The sequence below is a fragment of the Tenrec ecaudatus genome, chromosome 7 (assembly GCF_050624435.1).
Source record: "Tenrec ecaudatus isolate mTenEca1 chromosome 7, mTenEca1.hap1, whole genome shotgun sequence".
NCBI classification, from domain to species: domain Eukaryota; kingdom Metazoa; phylum Chordata; class Mammalia; order Afrosoricida; family Tenrecidae; genus Tenrec; species Tenrec ecaudatus.
In genome coordinates, this window is record NC_134536.1 from 134,511,386 (window position 1) to 134,536,522 (window position 25,137).

The 25,137-nt window shown below is 43.3% G+C and overlaps 1 protein-coding gene across 2 annotated transcripts in view; it reads right to left on the reverse strand.

The window, feature by feature from the left end:
- ZFAND3 (zinc finger AN1-type containing 3) overlaps positions 1-25,137 on the reverse strand; it is a 329,882-nt gene that overhangs the window by 56,052 nt on the left and 248,693 nt on the right. The window lies entirely within an intron of this gene.

Genomic DNA, 25,137 nt, shown 5'->3' on the forward strand with positions numbered 1-25,137 from the left:
TCAAATTTATTTTTATCTGTTCTTTAGCATAGTCATTTTAGAAGTTAAAATGCCTACAGATATGAGCTAGGTCTTCTATTTACTCTGTAGTTACATGATGCCTGAGATTCAATAATCACTGATGAAGTTGTCAAAATCAGCCTTATAAAATTATGTAACTGCCTTGAACCACCAGGTCTGGTACATGTGAATCTGATTGAGAAGCAACTAACACTCAGGTGGAGTCCCTTGGTGGTGTAAGTGGGTAATACCCACTGCAGCTAGCTGACACGTTGGAAGTGGAAGTCCATCCAGAGACACTGAGAAGAAAGGGCTGGTGAGCAATCTCCAGGGAGGAAAGCAGCCACTCCAAAGCTACAGCAAGCAGTGGTCATGCTGGCAGGTGAGGGAGGGAGCAGGTCAGAAGTGTTCACATAATCTGCCAGCCAACACCTTGCTTTCCATCGTCTGAATGAATTGCTCAGGGCTTAAACTGGCCTGGCCCTGACTCCTTTGTTGAAAACAGTCTGCTTTGGGGAGAAACACTGGGTACAGGGAGGTGGGTAATGAACAGTCAGAAGTTATTTCAAGTAATTTTTCTGAAATTTTTGAGTTAAAAACAGATAAATAAAACTCCAAATAAACCAATGAAAATAATCTTGACACTATGAAGCTTAACTACCTTCCTCAGAGATTTTAAAAGTTCAGTTGTTTTGTCTATTTGTTATACACTGCAGGCTTATAGGGCAGGGGCAGAATCAGCTTAGTACTCCCCTGGTACTCAACAACCAAGACAATAAATATTTTTACCATAGCTGTCACATTCCTAATGATACCAATTTTGCCTTGAGAAATTATCACTCTGTAGCTTTACTACAGATTTAATGTAAAGAAATGTGAACATATATATTTTTTAATTTAAAAAATCAGCTTGAATGTGTAACTGAAGAGATGCTAAAATTCTGTTGCTGTTTTAGAACTATTTTTGTTCCTGATTTAGCAACAGCGTAATTGAGTTTTTCTCTCTATCACTTAGTTTCTTCCACCCAAACTTTGGCTGCTGACTCATTACTCCCAGGGCATTTCCTTAAATTGATAAATAAATGCTTCTGTACCTCATCTTATCTCCTGATTTGAGGCTAAGTGAACCTAAAGTTAGAAAGATTTGTACTACAACAAAGTACGATTTTGTATTACAGAAAATAAGAGAAACCCTTAGACTTTAAATAGTTCCATGGATGGGGCCGGAATGAAGCCTTTTACGAATAGCTAAAAGGTTGGTGGCTTGAATCTATCCGAAGGCCCAGACATCTGTCCTCAGAGGTCACAGCCTTGAAAACCCTACAGAGCAGTTCTAGTGTGTCCACGGGCGTCACCAGGAGCGGGCTCAACAGCTGGCCCACAGCAGCAGCCCCACCGAGGGCGTGTATGGAGTGCTAGCAAGGTCCAAAGAAGCATTATCACATGACTATGGGTGGATGAGGGCGGGACGAGGCAGTCTGAAGAAATGGTTTACAGAGGGAAGCTAAAATCTCATTGGCAAAATGTGCTGCTGCAAAACCAAGGCCAAGAAATTTCGCATTATGAATTTTTACTATGAAAGTTGTCTTTATTCTGTATTTGAGACATGAGAGGAAGAAATACCTACCATTCTAGCCTCAACTCAATGCATTTTGCTCAACTCTCTTCCTGTAAGAATTATCAAGATATCTATATGACAACTGTATATAAAAGTAATGCTAAATGCTCGATGTTAAAATTTATATTGTGATTATATTATTTCAAGAAATACCCCCTGAAGTAATTAGTATGTAGGGACATCATGGCTACAAGTTCCTCAAATCGTCCAGGGAGCATGGACATGATACACACAGGAGTCAATGTGGTAAACGTTAACATTTTGGGGCTTGACGAGAAGGGTATCAAAGAATTCTCTGCAATAGTCTTGCAACTTTTCTGTAAGCTCAGAAAACGCTTTCTGTTTGTTTGCTTGTTCCTATTTTAATATTCTAAAGAGTTGTCCTTGGAAACATGTGACTGGAATTCTCTCTCAGAAATATTGACACTATTTAGGTCTGATTGGAAAGGGTATGTTAAACTGATTGTAGCAGGTAACCAAGCTAAGACCCAAGTTCATGATTTTCCAGGCTGGTAGTAAAGTTCCATCTCATGATCCTCTTTGCCTGACCTCTAGTCTCAGTCTGGCTCCTTTGCTCTGTCCCATAGTCTGTGGCGCCTCTGGTCCCAGCCTCCACTCCTTCAGACAGAAATCGCAAACACGTGTTTGTTTCAATGGTCCTGGCTTTGTGTGTACATGCGTTGTGCGTGTACGCAAGCTTCCAAGATAGCTCTGGCAGACAGAGGAAGCTTTAATGCAGGTGTCATTTTGTCTGTCAGCTGACCATCTCTAAGGGAAACAGAGGTTGATGCACACCCTCTACTAAGGTCAAGACTCAATCTCACCTTCATCCTTTCCATTAGCATAGCAGAGAACCACCTCCAAAATGGGATTCAGGTGCCCGGCTATCAAAAGAGATAGTGTCTGGGGTCTTAAAGGCTTGGAGGTGAACAAGCGGCCATCTAGCTCAGAAGCAACAAAGCCCACATGGAAGAAGCACACCAGCCTGTGCGATCACAAGGTGTCAAGGGGATCAGGTATCAGGCATCATCAGAACAAAAACAATCTTACCACAGTGAATGAAGGGGGAAGTGCAGAGTGGAGACCCAAAGCCCATTTGTCGGCCACTGGAGATCCCCTTGCATAGGGGTCTAGAGGAGGAGCTGAGTCAGTCAGGGTGCGATGTAGCATCAATGAAGAATACAGCTTTCCTCCAGTTCCTAAATGCTTCCTTCCCCCACCCTCCCTCCCACTGTCATGATCCGAATTCTACCTTGCAAATCTAGATAGGGAAGAGGATGTACACTGGTGCAGATAGGAGCTGGAGGTACAGGGAATCCAGGGCGATACTGGGAGAGTGGGTTGGAAAGAGGGAACCAATTGCAAGGATCTACATGTGACCTTCTCCCTGGGGGACGGACAACAGAAAAGGGGGTGAAGGGAGATGTCGGACAGTGTAAGATATGACAAAACAATAATTTATAAATTATCAAGCGCTCATGAGGGAGTGGGGAGAGGAAGGGGGAAAAAAGAGGACCTGACGCAAAGGGCTTAAGTGGAGAGCAAATGCTTTGAAAATGATGAGGGCAATGAATGTACAGATATGCTTTACACAATTGATATATGTATGGACTGTGATAAGAGTTGTATGAGCCCCTGATAAAACGTTTAAACAAACAAAAAATACAAAATGGGATTCAAGCTACAGGCATGCAGTCTAAAATTTAGACACTTCACATAAGAAATTATAGCTAGAAGGACCATATTAATTGACTATATATCACTTGAATAGTATGCTTCAATGATTAGCTACGCTTTCAATACTACTGAATTGTGATGATCTCTTTCTCACTCTCTCTCTTCATTAATATGGCTAAGTTTTAAGGAGTAGGTCATTAAAGCAGGTGCATGAGCAAATGTGGTGAAGAAAGCTGATGGAGCCTGGCTATCAAAAGACAGCGTCTAGGGTCTTAAAAACTTGAAGGTAAACAAGCTGCCATCAAGTTGAGAAGCAACAAAGCCTACATGGAAGAAGCACACCAGCTTGTGTGATCACGAGGTGTCGAAGGGATCAGGTATCAGGCATCAAAGAACAACAAAATCAAATCATTGTGAATGAGGGAGGAGTGCAGAGTGGGGACCCAAGACCCATCTGTAGGCAACTGGACATCCCCTTACAGAAGGGTGTCAGGAAGGAGACGAGCCAGTCAGGGTGCAGTGTAGATACGATGAAACATACAACTTTCCTTTAGTTCCAAAATACTTCCCGCCCCTCATCACGATCCCAATTCTATCTTACAAATACGGCTGGACCGGAGGATGTACACTGGTACAGATAGGAACTGGAAACACAGGGAATCCTGGGCAGATGATCCCTTCAGGACCAGTGCTGACAGTGGTGATACCGGGAGGGTGGGGTGGAAAGGGGGAACCAATGACAAGGATCTACATATAACCTCCTCCCTGGGGAATGAACAGCAAAAAAGTGGGTGAAGGGAGATGTCAGACAGTGTAAGATGACAAAATAATAATTTATAAAGTATCAAGGGTTCATGAGTGAGGGGACAGTGGGGTTGGGAGGGGAAAAACTGAGGAGCTGATACCAAGGGCTCAAGCAGAAAGGAAATGTTTTGAAAATGTTGTTTGCAACAGATGTACAAATGTTTGACACTATTAATCATGGGCACGATGTGAAAATAGAACATGCCTATATCACATCACAAAATGGAAGATGAATGAATCATCCTATAATTGCCTTAACCATCTCAGCTAGTGTTAGTATCACCCTAATCTTCCACGATAGACAATAGTTTGTGAAGTACCAGATCACAAGGTAGTCAATAAGCGAGGAGTAGGGGTGTGCGAGTGTGCATGTGTGTACGTCTGCCAAGTCAACATTTTACATGTACAATTATTATACTCATCATATTCTGAAAACAACCATTTCCAGATTATCCCACCAACATTAACAGAAACTCAGTGTCCCTGAGCCAGTGGTTCTCAACTTTCCTAATGCTGTGGCCTTTTAATACAGTTCCTCATGTGGTAGTGACCCCCCCCAACTATAAAATTATTTTTGTTGCTACTTCATAACTGTCATTTTGCTACTGTTATGAATTGGGCAACCCCTGTGAAAGGGTCGCTTGACCCCCAATGAGGTCCGGCCCATGGGTTGAGAACCGCTGCCCTAAGCAATGGCTCCCCCCTCTTCCCCTCCCATCCACCCCTGGCAAATCACTAGTAAACTTTTATCCCCCCAATTTTACTTGTCACTCACTTAGTCTATACTTGCTCTAATCTCAATAAAAGTCATTTTTAATTATTTCAGTAACTGCAATGGCTGTTCCTGGAAGGATGTGAAGCAGACTTTTAAGATGTAATTTTCATCTTCTAGAAATGGATTTCTCAACAGGCTACAGAGAGAAAACCTGGGCTGAATCCTTGTCAGTTCTAGCAACAATCAGTTATGGCCAAGCTGGACAAACCAACTCTCTGCTGTTGGCCGACCCTTCCCATTCAGTATGGTGCTAATAATTCAAGCTGTAACATGGCAACATTATCTTTAGAGAAGAGCTATTCAATTTTCTCCAGGGAAAAAACAACAATGAAACACCTAATATGTTTTTCCATGTTACTATTTGTCCACAGTCAAGATTAAAAACCTTCAGGACTGCTGTATTTTTGTCCATTGGTGAAATAACAAAAAATAAACATAATCTGCATTAAAGGCCCTGTTTTCCTGCATTTATGTATGTGCACCCATTTTTTTAAAGTTTTCAAAAGGTAGGTGAATGTGGGAAATGCCTAGCATGTAGATAAGTCCCCTGTCCATTGAGCTAACAGAGATGTGGTTTATTTAAAATTCTGAGCTGTGGTTCTGTTATTTGGGAATGGTTTTCCAAACTCTGTGGGTGGATACTGGTAATGAAACAGAGAATTCGGAACGGCAGGGAGCACAAGGCCAAATAAGCATTTACAGCAGCGTGTGTATGCACTAAGAATAATTATACATATGTAGTGGAAGACTGGTTGGCTGAAGCCACAGAGGCACTTGGCTGTTCAGATAACTAATAACAATATGAAGTCCCTAGTGACAAAAATGCTTCCTAGGTTAAACTGTCTGATTTTTAATCATGAAGAAGTAAATTTATTGGCTAAAGTGTCTGCCCGTGTTGTGAGTTTGGATGCAATAGGCGGTTGTTTTAACCATGGTTTTGACCACAAGAAACTGTCACTCCTCTGTGGCCTCCAAACTGAGGTCTGCCCCAGAAAGAAGACTTCTCAGTTCCAAGTGCCGGTGCGGAGAGAGGAACTCGGGAAACAGGCGTGCTTGTTTCTGCAGAAGACAAGCTTGGGAAGTCCATAAGAATAGTTTCCCACAGGTACATACAGTACAATGTTCACTTTTACAACAGACATAAGGGGGAGAATTTTAATTTTTGTGAGTTCTGCCCAATTTTCTTAAGAAAGGTTGGGCTTCTTGTCACTGCCAACCCTCACTCACTCAAGCAGCAGGCTTGCTAACAGTTTTCCCTCCTTCATTGAGAAGCGGACTGAAACCTCCACTGAGTCTGTCCACTCCAATGTGCTTGATCTTGGGTCATTTTTCCATTTTCTGAGTCCATCTCTTCTTCTATCTGTATGAGCTCTTTCTCATTGTCCTCCACATGCCCTCTGCTTCTCGGTGCTCTCCTTTCACTCGGACCATCAGGTGCCGTCACTCTGCTCACAGCTCAGTTATGCACTGAGGGGCTAGCAGGCACTACTCAGGAGCACTGTGGGGCAGTGGGCTAAGTGTTGGAATTGCTAACAAGAATGCCAGCGGTTCACACCCACTGGCCACTCCAAGGGATCGAGAGGAGGAGGAACCTGCTTCCGCTAAGATTTGCAGCCCAGACACCCTAGGGAGCGGTTCTACTCTGTCCACGGGGTCTTCTATGAGTCATAGTAGACTTGACGGCAGTCGGTGATGCTAGCTACTTTACAAGCATTATCATTTCTCTCCTAACACCCAGGTAGTTGGGCCTATTATTACGAATCTCATTTTACAAAAAGGACAACCAACTTTCACAAGGAAGGCCAACAATTCTTCCGGTCACTTGGCTCGTAGAGGCCACTACCCACATCTGCTTCCTTCCCGCAGCATTAGGGGTTTTCAGTGAACTCATCTCATCCACTAGATCACTCAGAGCCACATCCTTCCACTGAGGCCACCCTCAAGTTTCCTGATTCCTTCCCAGAATTCACTGAAGGAAAGCACAAAAATATCAAAAGGAATGAATTCACTGTAATAAAAAATTACTGTTTTCATGTCTCTAGCATAACCAATAAGAGTTGAAACAAACATTTAGAAATTGACAGAGGACAAACGTGAGCGGAGGCAGAATATGAATGCTGTAGAGAAAGCAGGCAGGTAGCCAGAGTGTGCAAAGGAAGCCCAATGGGGAGATGTGGGGCAGCAAGTGGGGTTCACTAAAAGCGTATTTGTGGCACAAATGGACTAGTATATACCCCCCACCCTTTGGCAGATAGTTCAAACACCTGGATCATTCTTCTCGAATGAAACCGAATGGACGGGTCCAGGCAAAGCTGTGCTGATGATGTTCCCTTCACAGTGAAGTCCCCTCATCCTGAAACTGAGACCTGACCTCCTCCTCCTAACAATAAATCCAGATCACTGCATCCCTCATAGAACCTACTCAAGAAAAATACCCATGACAAAACAGTCCTACCCTCCTCTCTACCGCACCCCCCCACCCCGTCAGGCCTCCTTTCTTAAATATGAAAGCCAAGTTTGGCTGGGGCAAATGAGGAGAACCAGAGCATGAGGATGATGATCAAGAAAAGCAGCTTGTCTGCTTATAAGCTAATTGTTCTAACTAGATCCAAGGCAATCAGATGATTCAGCAAAAAAGAACAGCAATACCACTAACAGACCCAGAAAACACTTTAGTATTATTACTTTCATTCAGAGAATAGAATATTATGGGGGGGAGTGGGGGGAGAAGACCTTTTGAGTACAAGAACCATCTCACTGAAAGTGTGTTGAAATAAAATTAAGAGAGGAACTGGAAGGAAAGTCAACAGAATCCCTTAAGGGGGGAGCAAGCCGGATGGACAACATGAGCAAGCAGTTAGAAGCGGCTCACTCCGCAAGGCCAACAACGAAGGGCGAGCGTTGTAAGAAGAAAGACTGCAGAGCTGGAGGAGGTGGGGCATCGGCCTTCCTCCCCAGGGGTCTATTCAGCCTCAAGGAGGGGGGAAGGAAGAAAGCCCGCTAGACACGTCATGAAAATTTCAAACCACCATAAATAAAAACATGATCTCAAAAGTTCTATAGGGGGGAAGACCCACCCAAAAAACCCCACTGAGATATGACTTATCAACTGGTAAAAACCAATGGCCACCTGATGTCTCAGTAATAACACTGACAGCTAAACAGAGGCGCCACGGTTTCATGCAAGGATCCCAAACTCAATTAAACTTTCCGTCACATGAGCTAGCGCTTCCACAATCTTTCTCTTAAGCAATTACTTTTTTGTAGAAAAAGGGAGTACTTAACAGTAGTGTGTGATGATACAGAGGGCTTACAGACCATCTGGTGCAGATGGCAGCAGAAAGGTGGTGGACTTCGGCAAGAACAAAACTTGACTTTAACTTGTGTAAAGGTATACAGACCTCGTTAGGAAAACAGCAGCGACAGAAAACTAACCGGTGCAAGAAAAAGAAGAGGCGTAATTATAAACTGAAAATTCACAATTCAAAAACAAATCATGGCGTGACTAGTGAGTAACTTATAGAATGTAATTAAGAACCCATTTAGCTTTGATACAGACAAAATCAAAGCACTGACCCCTGAACACGGGTTTGAACTGGTAGGACTCTTGATATTTGTATTATTTTCCCCCTGCTGCCCCTGTGGTGAGCTCCAGTTGTTCGTATCTACTTTGGAAGCCATGACATGCTAACCATCTGCATGTGAGGCCTGTCTCTCAAGCCTCTCAGGGGGGGCTGATTGGTACCACACACTGCTTTTAGTTTAACCACACTTTAACTACGGTACACGCAATAGAACACTCACCTCTCATAGAACACAACAAAAAAGCAACTCACTGCCATCAGCTCAGTCCCAACTCCTAGAAGACTACAGGACAAAGTAGAACTGCTCCTGTGGATTGCTGAGACTGTGAATCTTCATGGACTAGAAAGCATCCACTTCCTCCCGAGGAAGAGCTGGTGGTTTCAAACTGCCGACCTTGCGTTTAGTAGCCCAAGCTGAACTCACAAGTCCCCGTACAAGTGGGCCCACACAGTTGAAACCTGTGCTGTTCAAGAGTCAGCTGTAAACAACTATACAAGGATCTGCGACTGTAGGGAAGGACATGTTGCTGGGTGGGTTTCAGGCACCAACTGTTTGGTTAACAACCAAGTGCTTAACTGTTGCGTCATCAGGCTTCCAAGGAGTAGGAAAGCTAAATCTTTCTATTTCAAACCAGTTGACAACTTAAAAAGAATGGAAATAGCAACTTTCTCTCTCCAGTTACAAAGACAATCTCCAGAAGGCAAGTGTGAAAACAGAAGCTGTCAAAGAAAAAAGGCTGACTAGCTGTGGATGATCACTTTCTCCTCCAAGCCTTTCTGTCGGATGACGTGCTACCCGGTGCTATTCTGGTAAACATGAAAATTTCTAATAATCAAGACCGAACAGTGAGCACCTCTTGCTCTCTCTCTTCTTTTCTAAAGGACTCAATGTAGGGAAAGCTAGACAAAGTCTCCTTTTGGCCCACTATAGATTTTAACTATTTAATGACAAATTAATTAGTAGTTGGTAGTCCTATTTTCTCTCTTCACCCCACAGCAGTTTTCTCCTTATAAACCTAGTTATTTGCTGCTGTGTATAACTATTATCTGTTTCTTTGTTCAAAAAATAGGGAGCTTCAAGGACGAATTCTCTACTTTCTATTGTTTGAACTGTCTGTATATTAAAAAGAAAAAAATCGGTATCTACAGTTGCCTCCTTCCTTATAATCCTCAGAGGAAATAACTAATGCTTCTGGAGTCCACCCCTGTCTGTCAAAATGACTTGCTTCTGTACTCCTCCCGATTCTCATTGAATATGTTCAATCTCTTTCTCTTTCCACGCCGCTTTCCTCTGCATCTTAACCAACCAACCCACTGCCATGAAGTCAATCAGACGCACTGCGACCCTAATACAGTTTCTGAGCCTGAAAATCTTTATGGGAGTAGAGAGCCTCATCTTTCTCCCATGGAGGGCTTGAACCTCCAACCTTGAGGTTAGCAGCCCACTGCTTACCTGATAGCACACACCCCCAGGTTCGGATAGCACGAGAATAGGACAAAAATATGTAGTTTTGATTGAGCTATATTTATAAAGAGATAAAAATAACTGTTTTCCATATTTGCTGGGAGTTAAAACTACTCTTAAATTTGTATGAATGCAAGGCAGTAACAATAAACATTTGACAAAAATGTGCATCGTGTCTTAACAAGGACAAGCAGAATGGCTTCACATTGTACCTGGCTCCTCTTCCAACCATCATTATCTGTTGATTTCTAATGACGCAAGTCTTCAATTGAATGATTTCTGCCTGCTGCCTTAATTTCTGGGCTATCATAAGTACCTCTTTATGACTGGCCATCACATTTGGTTTCTCAAATTACAAAAACTTTGAAATTTCCCAATGAAATGAGTACATGCTAGCCACAGCTTTGCTTAAAAAAATAAAACCAGTCAGTTTCTGACTATTTGGGGGCCTGCTGGGAACAGGACTTCTAAACGACAAATCTGTCTGGCAGGCTGTGGTCCAAGGCCATTTCTGCTGGCTAGAAACGGGTCTAGGGAACCAGAAGGAGCACACGGCTCTTCTTAAATTTGAAGGTGTTTATGCACGAGATGAAACGGAATTTTATTCAGGCAAGAGATGTGCTCATGTGTACAAAGCAAAGAACAACACAGTGACTCCTGGCGGCAAACCTAACAAAACCAGAGTCATCTGGGAAAGGTAACTCGTGCTCGTGGAAACACTGGCATGGTTCGGGCCAAATTCCACAGCAACCTGCCTGCTAAGCCTAATGGACACAGACTCTGTGTGACACTGTACCCCTCAAGAATTTAAACTTAAAAGTCAATAAAATAAAATAGTTAATTTGAAAAAAAACAACAACAAAAAAAAACAACCCCCTGCCACCCAGTCCATTCCGACTCACAGTGAGTGACCCTAGATTGGGTTTCTAAGACTAAATTTGCCTGGGAGCAAATAGCATCAAAGCTCTCCCAAGGAGAGGTTTGAACCAATGACCTTGGGGTTTGCCACCTAACAGCTTTACTTAGTCTTCATATTTCCTGATATTTCTTCCCATTCATCTTTCATGTTCCTGCATGAAACGTTCTAATTTCCCTAAGCTTACTACAGGACTATCTACAGAAACCTAACATTTATCTCATCAGAAACTAAAAATAGTTCATTGCACTTTCCATTCCTTCCTTGTCACCATTCACATCTTTTCCCCCCTCTGAGCTTCCAGGCAAAATCTAATCAAGTCATCCTATTCTGTCAATTACCCATTGAAAATCTCTCCCTCAGATGTGTCTTCCTTCTTCCATTCCATTAGTTACCCCTCATAATACACTCCGAATAAACAGAATGAGTAGGAATTGATATTTTTGGTAAATCAAGTATTACCGTATATACTTGAGTATAAGCTGACCTGAATATCAGCCGAGGCACCTAATTTTACTACAAAAATGGCATTAAAAATGTGCTTTAAAACTCAGCTTTTACATGAGTATATATGGTACCTTATATGCAAAACCTTATACTACCCCATTCATGAGTCAGTTTGTCATACTGTGGTCCCTTGTGAGTTGCTGTGATACTAGAAGTTGTCATGGGCATATTTCATAAGTCAGCAGGGTCCTCTATGGTGACCAGATGTCAGTGGAGATTTGAGATTAAGGACAGGTAAGGAAAAAGGAAGAGGTGGTTCCATGTGAAAAATTAGCCACTCAAAACTTTGTAAAGAGTAGAGGAACACTACTGATATATTGCTACAAGATGCGTACTTCCTCCTGAGAGACTCAAAATAGGGCAGAAAAAGAACTGCTTCCTCAGGAAGAATCATCTTAATGACACAGATGGAGTCTAGCTACCTCTCTGGATCTTCATCTTCATTGCAAAATATCTTTGTCAAAAATATAAACAGGAACAGCATGTGAACCACTCCAGCTGAAGTACATAGGAACCAAACTAACTACATCAATGGGAAAAGATTATGAAAAAGCTCAATATTAGCCAAAATGGGGCCAGGAGCTAACTATGAAACAAACATTTGCTCATATAAAACTTCAGGATGAAGCTGAAGAAAATTAAGGCAAGTTCATTACCACCAAAATATGACCTTGACTATGTCCCACCCGAATTAAAAGACCATCCATCTCAACGCTAATGACAAAAGACTAAACAGATAATGGCACGACATCAAAATCATAGATGAGAAAAGCACAAGGTCAAAAGACAGGAAAGAAAGAAAAACCAAAGTGGACGTCAGAAGAGCCTCTGAAGCTTGCCCTTGAACACGGAGTAGCTAAGAGGAGTGAAAGAGACCGTGAGCGGGAGTGTTGAGCAGCAATCCAAAAGGCAGCTCGAGCTGACGAAACGAAGCATTATAATAAAAGGTGTAGAGATCTGGGGTTAGAAAACACACCGGTAAGGACATGCTCTGCAAATCTCAAGCTTCCAGCTGTAATATTGAAGGGTTGTACTGAATGATGAAGAAGCGCCAAAAGGAAGATGGAAGGAATGCAGTCACTGTACCTGAACGAAGTGGGTCAACTATCAAGCAAGAGTGTAGGATGAGCCTATGATCAGTGGCAGACGATAATGAAAGGAAACGTTCAAGCTGTAGTGAAGGCAGTAGCAAAAGACACGGCTACAGGAATTGACGGAATACGAATTAAAATGTTTCAACAAACTTACTCAATGCTCAGAAGCACTTACGAGTCTATGCCAAGATATTTGGAAGATAGCTACCTGGCCATCCTACTGGAAGAGGCTCATATTCATGCTCATTCAAAAGAAAGATGGCTGAACAAAATGCAGAAATAATCATCATTAGTGTCACATGCCAGTAAAATTTTGCTGAAGATAATTCAAAAATAATTGGCAGCCGCACATCAACAGGGAGTTGCCAGAAATTCAAGCTGCACCCAGAAGATGATGTGGCATGACAGAGATCAAGGCCGAGGTCAGGTGGACCTTGGATGAATGCAGAGGATATTACAAAGTTGTTTACTTGTGTATTATTGACTATGCAAAGGCACTGGATTATGTGGATCACAGATTATGGGAAATATTTCAGAGCATTTGTGCTCACAGATCAGCAGTAGCTTGAACAGAACAAGGGAATATTGCTGCATGGTTCAAAATTAGGAAAGTATGCATCGAAATTGTTTTTCCCTCATATTTCATTAATCAGTATGCTGAGCAGATAATCAGAAGCTGAGTTATCTGAGGAAGAATGGGGAAGAATCAGAGGAAGCCTAATTGATAACTTGCGATATGTAGATGACACAGTCTTGCTTGCTGAAAGCAAAGAGGATCAAGACAAGACATACAGTCTTCAGTGTGGATTATAAATCAGTGTAAAATAACCGAAGCTCCTCACAACTCAATGAAAAGACAATATGATAGACGAAACCAAATGACTTGGGCCCAAGACCTCTTTAAAGAGTGAAAGAACCCGATCTAAGCTATGGCATCTTCCCATTGTCTCATATGCATATGAAAGCTGGACAGTGGCTAAGGTAGAGTGGAGAGTACTGATCCACTCTGGCTGAAAGATATGAACAGAGCCATGGACCTCCAGAAGAACAAACAAATCTATCTGAGAGCAAGGATAACCAGAATGACCCTTAGAATGGAGGCTGGATGGTGAAATTTCATGCCACGTCCTTTAGACATGCTATCAGGAGTGAGCAGCCTGGAATAGGAGGATATCAGGTTTGGAAGAGGGTCGGTGGGAAAAAAGGAAGGCCCTTAACGAGATGGGGCAACACAGTGGCTACAACGGTGGTTCTCAACCTTCCTCATGCCGCGACCCTTTAATCCAGTTCCTCATGTTGTGGGGACCCCTCCAACCATAAGTTTCTTTTGCTGCTACTTCATCAGTGAAATTTTGCTACTGTTATGAATCAGGCCACCGCTGTGAAAGGATCGTTCAACCCCCAAAGGTGTTGTGACCCACAGGTTGAGAACCACTAGGCTACAACAATGGGCTCAACTATGCCAACAATGGTGAGAGTGATACAGGACCCGACAGAGACTTCACTATGATGGGAACCTTTCAGTAACATTTACAGTAATCCACGATAAGATAGTTTATAAACGAAAGGAACCCTGTACAATACGCATTAACTTAGTTTATCTGTTTTGTAAAACTTCAATTATCATGTATCATTCTTCCTTAAAATGAGACATGCCTATGCATAACTTAAGGCATCAAAGAACTATAGAAAATCTGCAATTCTATTAACAGCAGGAAGTCTCTTGATAGATTAGTTCTGAAAACACTGCACAAGCGACAAACATAAACTCCTGTATCAAACTGGGCTAAGTCCTTGTCAAAAGCATCTCTCTGTCTCTGCTATAGCTTTCTCCCATTCTCAGAGGTCTAATTACTGCAATTTAGTGAAGTTGAGTGATCAGAGTTGAACTGCCCTGTATCTCAATTTCCCCAAGTATTAGGTGCTTATGATGAGCTACTCAGAAGCATTGCCGAGCTACTAGGCCTTGCCTTCCCCATTCCAGGGTCTCTTCCATCATCACTCCCGTGGACTCTAAGGAACTGAATTCTAAATATTTCACCAGGAAGGTAATTCTTTAAAGGAAAGAGGCCTCATTAGAATTATCATTTGCTTCTAATGACGGGCATAATTTATCCTCCCTGTCTTCACTTTTTAAAATAAACCATTAATTAGGTTTCTCGCTCTTTAAAGCTAGCATTAGCTGTATTTATGTTTGTGTACTTACTTACTCTGTCTCTTTATGTATATGCTCCCATGGGCAAGAAGCATGTTTATCACCTTCTTCCGCAGGCTCCTGCAGAATCTACTACAGGACTCTGTCACAGTGGTCTTTTAATAAAGGACTGGACTGGCTGACTGACTGACCACAGTGTCTCAACTGGTCTGATATTCCACATAAGCAAGCACTTCTGCAGGTGTGATCTATAACCACGACAGCAGGCAATACAATAAGATTATGGCTTTAATCGGCCATGATTATGAATTATTTCTAAAGATCCTTTGGGGGAGGGGGGGCCTTGCCTTAGAAGTAGACACAGGTATGAGAAATAAATGCCAGCCCACCTGCTGGCAGAAGAGGCAATGGGGCTGTCTCTTTAGATAGATGAGCAAGCAGGAAAACAGATAACATAACTTGTCTTGGAAGTAAGCAGCAAGATGAGGCAGTAAAAACCCATCAGCATACATCATCCTATCATGGACCAGTGTCATCCCCAGCCTCTATTAGCCCTCGCTGCATCAGCGCAAGTCCCAGACACTTTATCCTGTTTATAATTGCTGATGAGCAGTAATAAGGCCTCCATGCCTCAGCTCCGTCCGTTCCACTTCAGCACCCACCTATTAGGTAATAACTTTTATTTACAGCCTTGCTTGATGCGCTGTTCTATTAGTACAGCCAGGAACTGAGTAGGGCAAAAAAAAAAAAAAAAAAAACCCTCTCCTTAATGGGCAGGGTCATTACGAGGCTCAGATGATTCACAGTGTAGCTTTGTGGCTGTTCTAACACACTCCTACATTCCGAACATGGCTGCCTGTCCTCTAACATACGTCAACGAGCAGCCTGTGAAAGATACCCCCTCTCCTTCCCACTTTGGGGTTTCAGAGGAGGAGAGGGTACTAAACTCCCTTGAGAATCTTTTTACATAGTGTTGGCTCTGGCATTCTGCCCCAGGAGAGCAGTAGAAGTACAGTAATGAATGGAACTTTAGTGCTTTCTCCTTGGTAAAGAGTGCAAACTACGCGAAAATAAATGACCATAAAAGCAAAAACCCAGTTTAACAGCTATCAAGGATCCAAGCAAACTGAATGTGCACACAGCATGTGATCCGAGAGCCGTTCATCCCACAGGAGCCTAGTCTCCTCACTGCACTCCACCCCCGCCCAGCCCCCTTCTCTTTCTCTCTCTTTCTCCTCACCCCCTCTTCTCCTGGCTTGAGCTTTCAAGTGCCAACACTCCTCTGCACCAGACTGGCACCAGGCATGCTATTCAGTCTCGACTCAGAGGGTAGCGCTCCTATAACTCGCTATCCGTGACGACCATGAGTAATCCAAGTAAGACCTGTGACACCAGCTTCTGACTTGTATGCCTCGCTGGCACAAATATAGGCGACCGCTCAAGGGACACTGTAAGAACAGTAAGCCGTCCATGGTTTAGTTGAAATGTCCACCTGGTTGAACGCAGCTGCTGGTCTCCAGGAAGCATACTAGAAGTGAGGCCCGCTGGTCCCCCATGGCCTACCACAGCAATCTGAGGGGAGAACTGCTTTTTCTGGTGTAAAGCATGGCAGTACCTTATAGATTAGGTACCTAATGTGCCATCTCACCAAATGATAGGGTGTTCATTTTGTCCCCCGCCCCAGGAATCAAATGAACTCTTTCAGGACCCGGGATGATGAGGGCATGAGGTAAAACATTTTTTTAATACTTTTTTCCTTGTCATGACAGATTTACTGTTTTGATCTTTCTTCAATGGTTACATTAAATGCTAATAAAAAATGAAAGGTTTATGTCTTCCCTAATACTCTCCTGATGGGAACTTGCATACTGCATAAGTAGGTCAAATTTCTAATTTTCTGTCTCAAATGCTGACATCGCAGACCTCAGGGAAAAGCTACATGGAAATGACCACAACGAAAGGGGTGGGGGGGAGAAAGAACCAACTCGCACCCAAAGGTACCTTCTTCCTTAAAAGCCCCCACAGAGCTGAGGCAAATGGGGAGCCCTCTGAGACGATCCCCTTCAGTCTGTGATACTGACCAAGAGTTTGTAGTCGCTGACGCAACTCCATAGGGTTCAATGCGTCAGTTGAAGTGCTTCCACGAATACTGACTCCACCAAGAGATAAAACACACACTGTAGGTATTGCTAAGATTTACAGGGCCATCTCTGATGGAGCACCATCACCCCTTAACTTCTGGATCAATTGAAAAGATCTTATATAAACCTCCTGGTAACACAACAGCAATGAAATGCTTCCCTTTAACTGGCTCTGAACACTGATGTAGAAAGTGTTTAGCACATCAATCTTCTCTCCACTCCCAGGTGACAGGAGTGTCTTCTCTTGCCTTTGTAAGAACAGAAAATATTATCAGGATCAGGTTGCCCAACAAGAACCATGCGTCCATAACAGGTTCTGGGGGAAGAGAAGGAAACGTGAACAGCGCAAGGCTGTTCTATTCCAGTTCCTGCCACTTGTTCATCAAGCTGTAAGGAAAATAGGTGACCCGAAAGGATAAATCTGTGTTCCCTGCACTTTTTTTAAAAGAAAATATAGTAGGCATGGAATACACCATTAAAAGGAATGAAATGCCTTGGTGTTGATGGACCCTCTCTAGTCACGCACCTGTTTTGAGGCAGTACTGGAGCTCTCTTGTGGTCCTTGCAGTTATTTACTTGTTCCTCTGTAGCAGGGGTTCTCAGCCTTCCTCAGGCCGCGACCCTTTCATACAGTTCCTCACGCGGTGGGGACCCCAACCATAACATTATTTTCATTGCTACTTCATCACTGTCATTTTGCTACTGTGATGAATCAGGCGACCCCTGTGAAAGGGTTGTTCGGCCCCCAAAGGAGTTGCGACTCACAGGTTGAGAACCGCTGCTGAACAACTTTAACATATACACAGCATTTCTTAATTAAAATGTTTCAAGCCTATCAGAGAGAAAAATCCCCTAGAAGGAGGGTCACGGGGCACACAGACAGATGTGGTGTGGTTGTTAGTTGCTGGGTAAGTTGGCTTCAAATCGCACGCTGACCTTACAAATGAGACTGAACTGCTGCCCAGGCCCAAGTCACTTGACAGTCATTGCTCTGCTTAGCGCATTGTTTAGTTATTGTCTCAGTGAATTCTCACGGAGGCTCTTTCCTTCCCCTCGTCCTGTGCTTTACTAAGCCTGACAGCCATGGTAACTGGTTGTTCCTGATGACGAGCCCCAAGTAAGCAAGCCCAAGTCTCACTGTTCTTCCCTCGTCGGAGCGTTCTGGTTGTTTTTCTCCTAAAAGGAATTTGTTCATTCTTCTGGAAGTTTATGGTCTAGTCACTATTCCTCACCAAAACACAGTTCCAAGGTATCTTTCATTTTCACTGTCAAGCTTTCCCATGCATATGAGGTGAGGAAAAGACCATGTCAGGCACACTTTAGTCAACATAGTGGATGGAAAAGTCTGTTGACAGTACATCAAGTCCATCAACTTGCCTATGATTTTGTTTCACTTTAGTTTAACTTCAGAAATAAAGGGATCATTAAAACTAAAAGACAAAGCCTCATTATGAATACTGAACTATAAAACCCAAACCAAGCTCTGCCACCAAGTTGATTCCAACTCAGGGGACCTTATAGGACAGAGTAGGGCAGTCCCTGCAGATGTTTGTGACTGTGTGACTTTTTAGGTGAGTAGAGCGTCTTCTCCTTTTCCCTTGGAGCGACTGGTAGTTTTGAAGGGCTGACCCTGTGGGTTAGCAGCCCAACGCATAAACACTATGCCAGCAGGGCTCCTATGTGTATCTCTAAGGAGAGAGTACTTTTCTTCTTTCTTTTAAGCTAAAAAAATCTGTTGATTGACATAGTCCACGTTGAGCTTAAGAAATAAGAGTTGGTGAATGACCCCCTAGGCTGCCACCAGTGGGTTAGTCAGTGTTCAAGGACCTTGCTGGAGAGAGATCGTGGTTCTACCTGTCCACTATAGCTTAACCAACTATTTTTAAGGTTCATTAACACAATGAACTCTTAATAAAGGAAAATACAAAATACTATTTTTGTCGTGACTCTACAAATGAATCTTTTGACAGTAATATAACTTGTCTTTAAATAAGAAGCCTTGAGAAAAGAGTTTGTAAACAGAAAAAAATTGACCTTGTGAAGATATTTTAAAAACCCACGTAAATATCCAAGCACCTTCCTACTAACAAAACTGTCTAAAAGAGATGACTACAGGTCAGATGACAGCATGTTGCCTAAGCAGTAACTAGGTACTTAGGAAAAATGGGGAGATAAAAGGGAATCTTCTGGTGACTTGCTGCCAAGGACCAGTGAACTCTTTCCTTCATAATATACTTGTTCTTGGCAGGAATGTTGTGAGAATTAACAAGGGAACAAGTGCAAAACATTCTGAGCCCTTTGAAGAAGTTAAACTCTCTCTAGTAAAGTGAAGGTGTGATATGCTTTAACTGTCACATTATAACCCAAAGCAGCCAGGGACTTGGCAGCACTTTTCAACTCCGAGCTGACGCTGGACACATGTCAGATTGCTCTAGTGGGGACAGGGAGTGGAGGTGGTGGAGGTGGGCTGGAGGGGACAACAAAAATGACTGAGTGCCCAAAGTCTTGTCTATGGACACATCAAGTTTGTGACTACATTTGTGAGGTGAAGGGCAGCATCTAAAGCAGTCTTTCCTACCTCCAGTTTACAGTTCCGAGCTGACCTCTCACTGCTACTATGGTAACATTTTGCAATTCTACTTCTCAGACACAGTTCCCAAGAAGCAGTTTCTAGAAGAGTCCCTTTCTCACTCTGATGCTTGCTGAGCACCCCTCTCAGCACTTCCCTACTGATCAAAAACAAGTCACTTGAAATATGACTGGAGACTGATGAAGCACCCTCCGGCCACACACGCAGGCCTGCACCGATTAATTCACCCAGTGAGGGTTCTAGGAGCCGGGACGGACAGAAGTTGGCGGGAGAAAGCCTTAGCCACCTGCTTGCACCCATTCCCACTCCGGAAACCCCACGACGGGGCTCTGCTCCGTCCTACAGGGTTGCTTCCAACTCCCTGGCAACAGGTTTATAATGGTTCTCACGCTAGTGTTTAGCTCTCATTTTCGAAGCACACAGAGAAAACAACATAACTTCCAAAGAGGTCACAGAGGTGTTCTGACTGTGCACACTCACGTCCTGTTATCATCAGAATGCTGTGAAACCTGTGAGAACCGAACTCGCTGGGCCTGCCTTGCTTTCCCAGGTCTCCCAGTGCTCTATATTCTCTGACACGCTCTCGCTACATCTCAGTATGATATTGGTTACACGTTGGACTACGATTGACATGGTCAGCATTTTGAACCCACCAGCAGCTCTGCTGGGCTTTCTACTCTTGTAAGCAGTCACAGTCTTGGGAAAGCCACAGAAGGTCACTGTAAGTCTGCATTGACTCAATGCCAGTGAGTTTGGTTTGGGTTTTTCACTTTTTATTGCTCGGATTAGAACATGTTTGCCTTTCATTTCCTGACAGATTCCTGCATTACACAGGTTCCAGTTTTTGCAAGCTGCACTGTATTTATAAACTATGAGGGCTAAGTAAACAAATATTGCCACTAGTGTTCCATTCAGACAAGTACAAATTTATTTCAAACAAAATGTGTTTAAACACACTTTGTGATCAGTGGATGGCTGAAGACAAGTTCTCACAGTAATACACTTGTGAGGGTATTTTCCAAAAGAAAAAAGAGAGATACTTTTTTGGTGCCATACAGGGGGAAAAGTGCTAGTTAGCTTGAAAAGTAGATCTTTCCTTCAATCTTTCTAAAGCAGGATTGACACTAATGAAGACAATCATAGAACGAATCATAAGGAGGATGAGACTTGTTTTAACCAATATGATGCAAGAGTGGCTTCTGAAGGGATCTGCTGGGCCAATTAAATCCAAGGTCAAGAGGCCAGCTCAGAAGGCTATGGTGACTATTTCCTGAGATTCCCAAGGGGGGAATCTTGGTAAACTTTCTAAAAGGACACAGGCAACCACAGGGGCTTATAAGAAGCAGTTTTAAGAAAATTGAAAACTGCACGAGAACGAGGTCCAGTTGCACCAGCATGGTAATGTGCACGTATTCATTCTTCAAGGGTAGCAAGAGCTGTCCTATGTCCAAGGTTTCTCAGTGGGAAACCTTGCTTCATCCGTCATCCAGCCCTGATCTTGCTTGCCCCTTCAGACTTCCAACAGCTCCTAAAACTGCCATCTAGTCAATTGTGACACATAACAATGCTGGTGGACAATGTAGAACAGTCCCTGTGAGTTTCTGAGACTGCAGCTGGTTACGGGAGTAGAAAGCCCTGTCTTTCTCCCTCAGAGTTGCTGGTGGCTTTGAACTCATGACTTTGTGGACTCATAACCACACAGCCATCAAAAAACATCAAAGTCACAGGGCTCCTGAGTACACCACCAGGGCACCTCAAAGAATACTGAAAAGGAACAGGATGTGAGCCCCGCAAGGAAGCCCAAACTGCCATTTGAACGTGGAATGAACCAAAGAGTGCAGAAATTATTCAGGACTGGAGAACGAACACTCTCCAGCAGCATGCACACCGACACGGAATATATGCCAGGAAGCAAAAGCTTCGCATGTTGACACTTTTATTTAATAAAAGGGCCTATCATTTTTATAACAACACTTTTTGACTCGTCATCATATATGAACAAATATGTACTCGGAATATTTTAAACACAGAAATCAGTAACTTTTATCATTTCCCCCTCATACCTTATAGACTGTACATTGTGTGTCCTTCTCTGAGACTGCCGCCTTACAGAACCAAATCCAGCCTACCCTTGTCCCGATACACGTAACATTATTAAATGGAGGCTGTTTCAGGTCCAACCTTGTACTGACAGACTGGCTCGGAAAGGTTGGGGAAGCTTTAAGTCAGGGGTCTGACTGCAGCTCCTAAGAAAGGAACACAGCATAAGGTATTTTCTGGTTGCATGGCCGGAAGTCCTGCGCTCTGGGAGAGCCAGCAGAGAGCTACTGTTACTACGGCTCTCGGTTCTGAGTGAGTCCTGCTCCTGAAGAACCTAAATAAAGGCTCTGCGGAACACACTGGGAACCTAACCAGAATAACGTGGAGATTCGTTAAGAAACATGCTCAAAGTCATAGATTTGCCTCTTAAAACCAGGGGCCTATTCCACAGCTAAGAGCCAACCTTTAAAGTGGAGGCTGACTGGTTAACCTGAAGAGCCTGAGGTGGCCCAGACCAGAGAAGAGCAACAGGCTGAACTCGATGACGTTGAATGCCCACACCGAGAACGCTCTTTCCTTCAGGCTTTGTGAAGCGCTGATCTACACAGCACATTAATTTCTTCCCAAGCCAAGAAGCCTCAATCTTTTTCTAGTTAAGAGGTGTGTATTCACCTAAATAAAAGCCTGGAAGCATGTGACAAAGCATTGAAGCCTTTTTAGTTTCACATGCGATGGCCTGCTATCCTACTGATAGGCAACCGAGGGTGTGATCAATACAAAATCAACCATCACAACTGGGTCTGGCATTCGTTTCCATTATTTCTAGTTGGCCCTTCCTCCCCCTCCGATCCCTGTAAAAGCTCTCAGGGTACAAACGATTTCTACTTGACTACCAGATGAAGCTGCCTGTTCAAGCAGTTGCTGAGGATGGGCCTGCTGACTGGCTTCTGTCAGGATTACAGCCGAGCAACCCTGCTGCACAGAACACACAGGTCAGACTCAAGGCGAGGACAACTTAAAAGCACATGGTTCTTATTCACGTGTTTACCACTACTGTTTAAAGGACACCAATTAAACATAACCTTACATGCTACAATTATAATGTAAAAAGGTTAACGACTACAGACTTCAATATGGATTATGTCTGAACATGAAGAAAACAAAGTCCTCACAGGTGGACAATAAATAATGCCAACATTACTAGAGAAAAACAATCAACATCCATGAAGGTGGCAGTCAGCAAATCAAGTGACACATTCCATCACAGTGAGGAAACTTGCTGCAAAAAAATTAAAAACCTCTTTCAAGTTCTACAAACCAAAGATGTCACTTTGATGACTTAGTCGCATCTGACCCAAGCCGTGTCTTTTCAATCACCTTATGTACAAGCAAAAGCTGGGCAATAAAAAAGAAAGAACTGACACATTTGAATTGTGGTGTTAGCCAAGAATACTGAATATGTCATGGACTTCCAGGAGAACAAACAAGTCAGTCTTAGAAAAAATATAACCAGAACTCTCCTTAAAAGCAGGATGGCAAGATTTCAACTCTTACTTTGGACTTATCAGGAAGGACTACTTACTAGAAAAGGATTATCCAGGTTGGTAATGGGTCCACAGCTAACGAGGCAAAGCCTTAATGAGATGAATTAACACAACAGCTACCACAATGGACTCAAACCTACCAACAGTCCCAATGACCATAAAGATGGTACAGGACACACAGTTTCGGTCTGCTCTACGTAAGTTTGCCAGGCGTCAAAAACTCGACAGCAGTTAATAAGGAACATTTGTGGCAGGCCTACTGGTAGCACAAGGGGTAAACACTTGGCTGCTAACCAAAAGGTAGGCAGTTCAAGTCCACAGTGGCTCTGCAGGAAAAGAGACCTAGCAATTACAGCATAGGAAACCCAATGGGACAGTTTAAATCTGTCATAAAGCGGTCCTTATGAATTGGAATGGACTCAACTGGATTTACACATGGTCTTTTCTTACTTCAAAGCTATGAATACATGAAGAACACATTTTGAGGTTACTTACGGTGTGAGTTGGTTTAACATATTGTTAGTGGCTAAGATCTGCAACCAAATCTGAATTTACAGTTCATGTTTTTAAAACTACTTCACTACATGGTCTGTTTCCAATGATAGCTTTTCCCCACTGTCTGATTAGGGGTAGAAATACAATAAAATGTGATAAGCAGTAGCGTGATGTAGTGGAAAAGAGCGTAACGTCTGAGGAGTCTATGTTCAAATCCTGGCTCCACCACTTACTGGTAAAGTTCCCTCAGGAATTATTCTTACTTAACCTTCCAGTGCCAGATCACTCCCCAACACTCCCCACACAGCACCTGGCTCTTGCCAAACAGTCCTGAAGATTAAGTGTACAGCACACTGTATGGTGCCTGTCGGTGTAGTAACATCCCATAATAACTGTTACTTTTAGATACACCAAATAGTCTGGGTACAGAGAGGTGGCCCAGGAAGACGTGGAGACCACAGTGCAGGGCACTCAGGAAGATTTCAGCCAGTTACAGTGCCGAAGAAGTGGAGCACATAGATCCTGTCCCTATGCCTCTCCTGATGTCTTTCTTTTGCTCGTGGCTCACTCCTGGACAGCTAAGGCAACACACGGATAGAGCCAACAAGTGAACCCTGCCCTGAGGGTCAAGACTAGAAAGAGGAAGAAAGACTATACTGTATTCCTGTGTAATGCTGTACTTAAAATCAAAGGGCTTGAATGCTTCAGGCTTCTGGCAGCTGGCTCCCCACTTCCCACTGGCTAATGAGAGAGGTCGGTCTCATTCCAGGACACAGCTCTCCTTGATCTCAACCAAGCTTCAGGAGCTTCCCCTCAAGGTTAGGCACTGAGCACAGGAGGGGTGACAGCACGCCAGGGCTCCCCTACGCCCCTGGCCTGGGCGTTCAGAAAAGAAGAGTAAAATGAAGTTCCATAGTGTCTGAAACGTAGCAGACAGGCCTGTTTGAGGTTCGACCTAAAACTCTAAGCTTCTAGAACTGTGGAGGCTCCAGTGTACATCTGTACGTGGGAATAGTTTGGTACTGTTTCTGCCAGGGAGTTAAAAGGATTTTCTTAAGTTATGAAGAAGACGTTGTGACCTTTAGAAAACAATATAATTACTTTGACTCTTCCAAATATAATCTGTGAGTTATTTTAAACAGGGAGCACTATTAGAAAAGGCAAACATTATTTAAAATAAACTATAGGTTAAGGCATCAATGGACACAAAGAGTGCTCTTTTGAGAGCTACAAGACTCATAACTTTATGTTTAATGAAAATGCCACAGATGCACAAAGATGTCTTTGGGATCCCATGCATTTAAAAAAATTCAAGAGAGTGACTTTTTAAAACTACCAGGGCACTGTAATAGTCAAGTTAAAACACTGATTATCTGTCCTACAGCCTCTTTTGCCCACAAGTCACCATTACTTAAATCAGGGGCAGAGAATGGCCAGCCTGTGGCCTTTATCCATAAAGCCTGAGAAATCATCGATGCCAGCTAATAGCACATGCTTCACCAAAGAGAACCGGTTACATCTCTCTTATTACCAAGCTCACTTCCATCAAGTCAATGCCGACTCCTAGGGACCTGATATAGGACAGGGTAGAATTGCCCCTGTGAGTTTCCGAGACTGTAACTCTTTACGGGAGTAGAAAGCCCCATCTTTCTCCCTCAGAGCAGCTGCTTGTTTTGAATTGCCAACCTTGCATAACAGCCCATCCAGGGCTCCTGTATCGAATTCAGAAGTG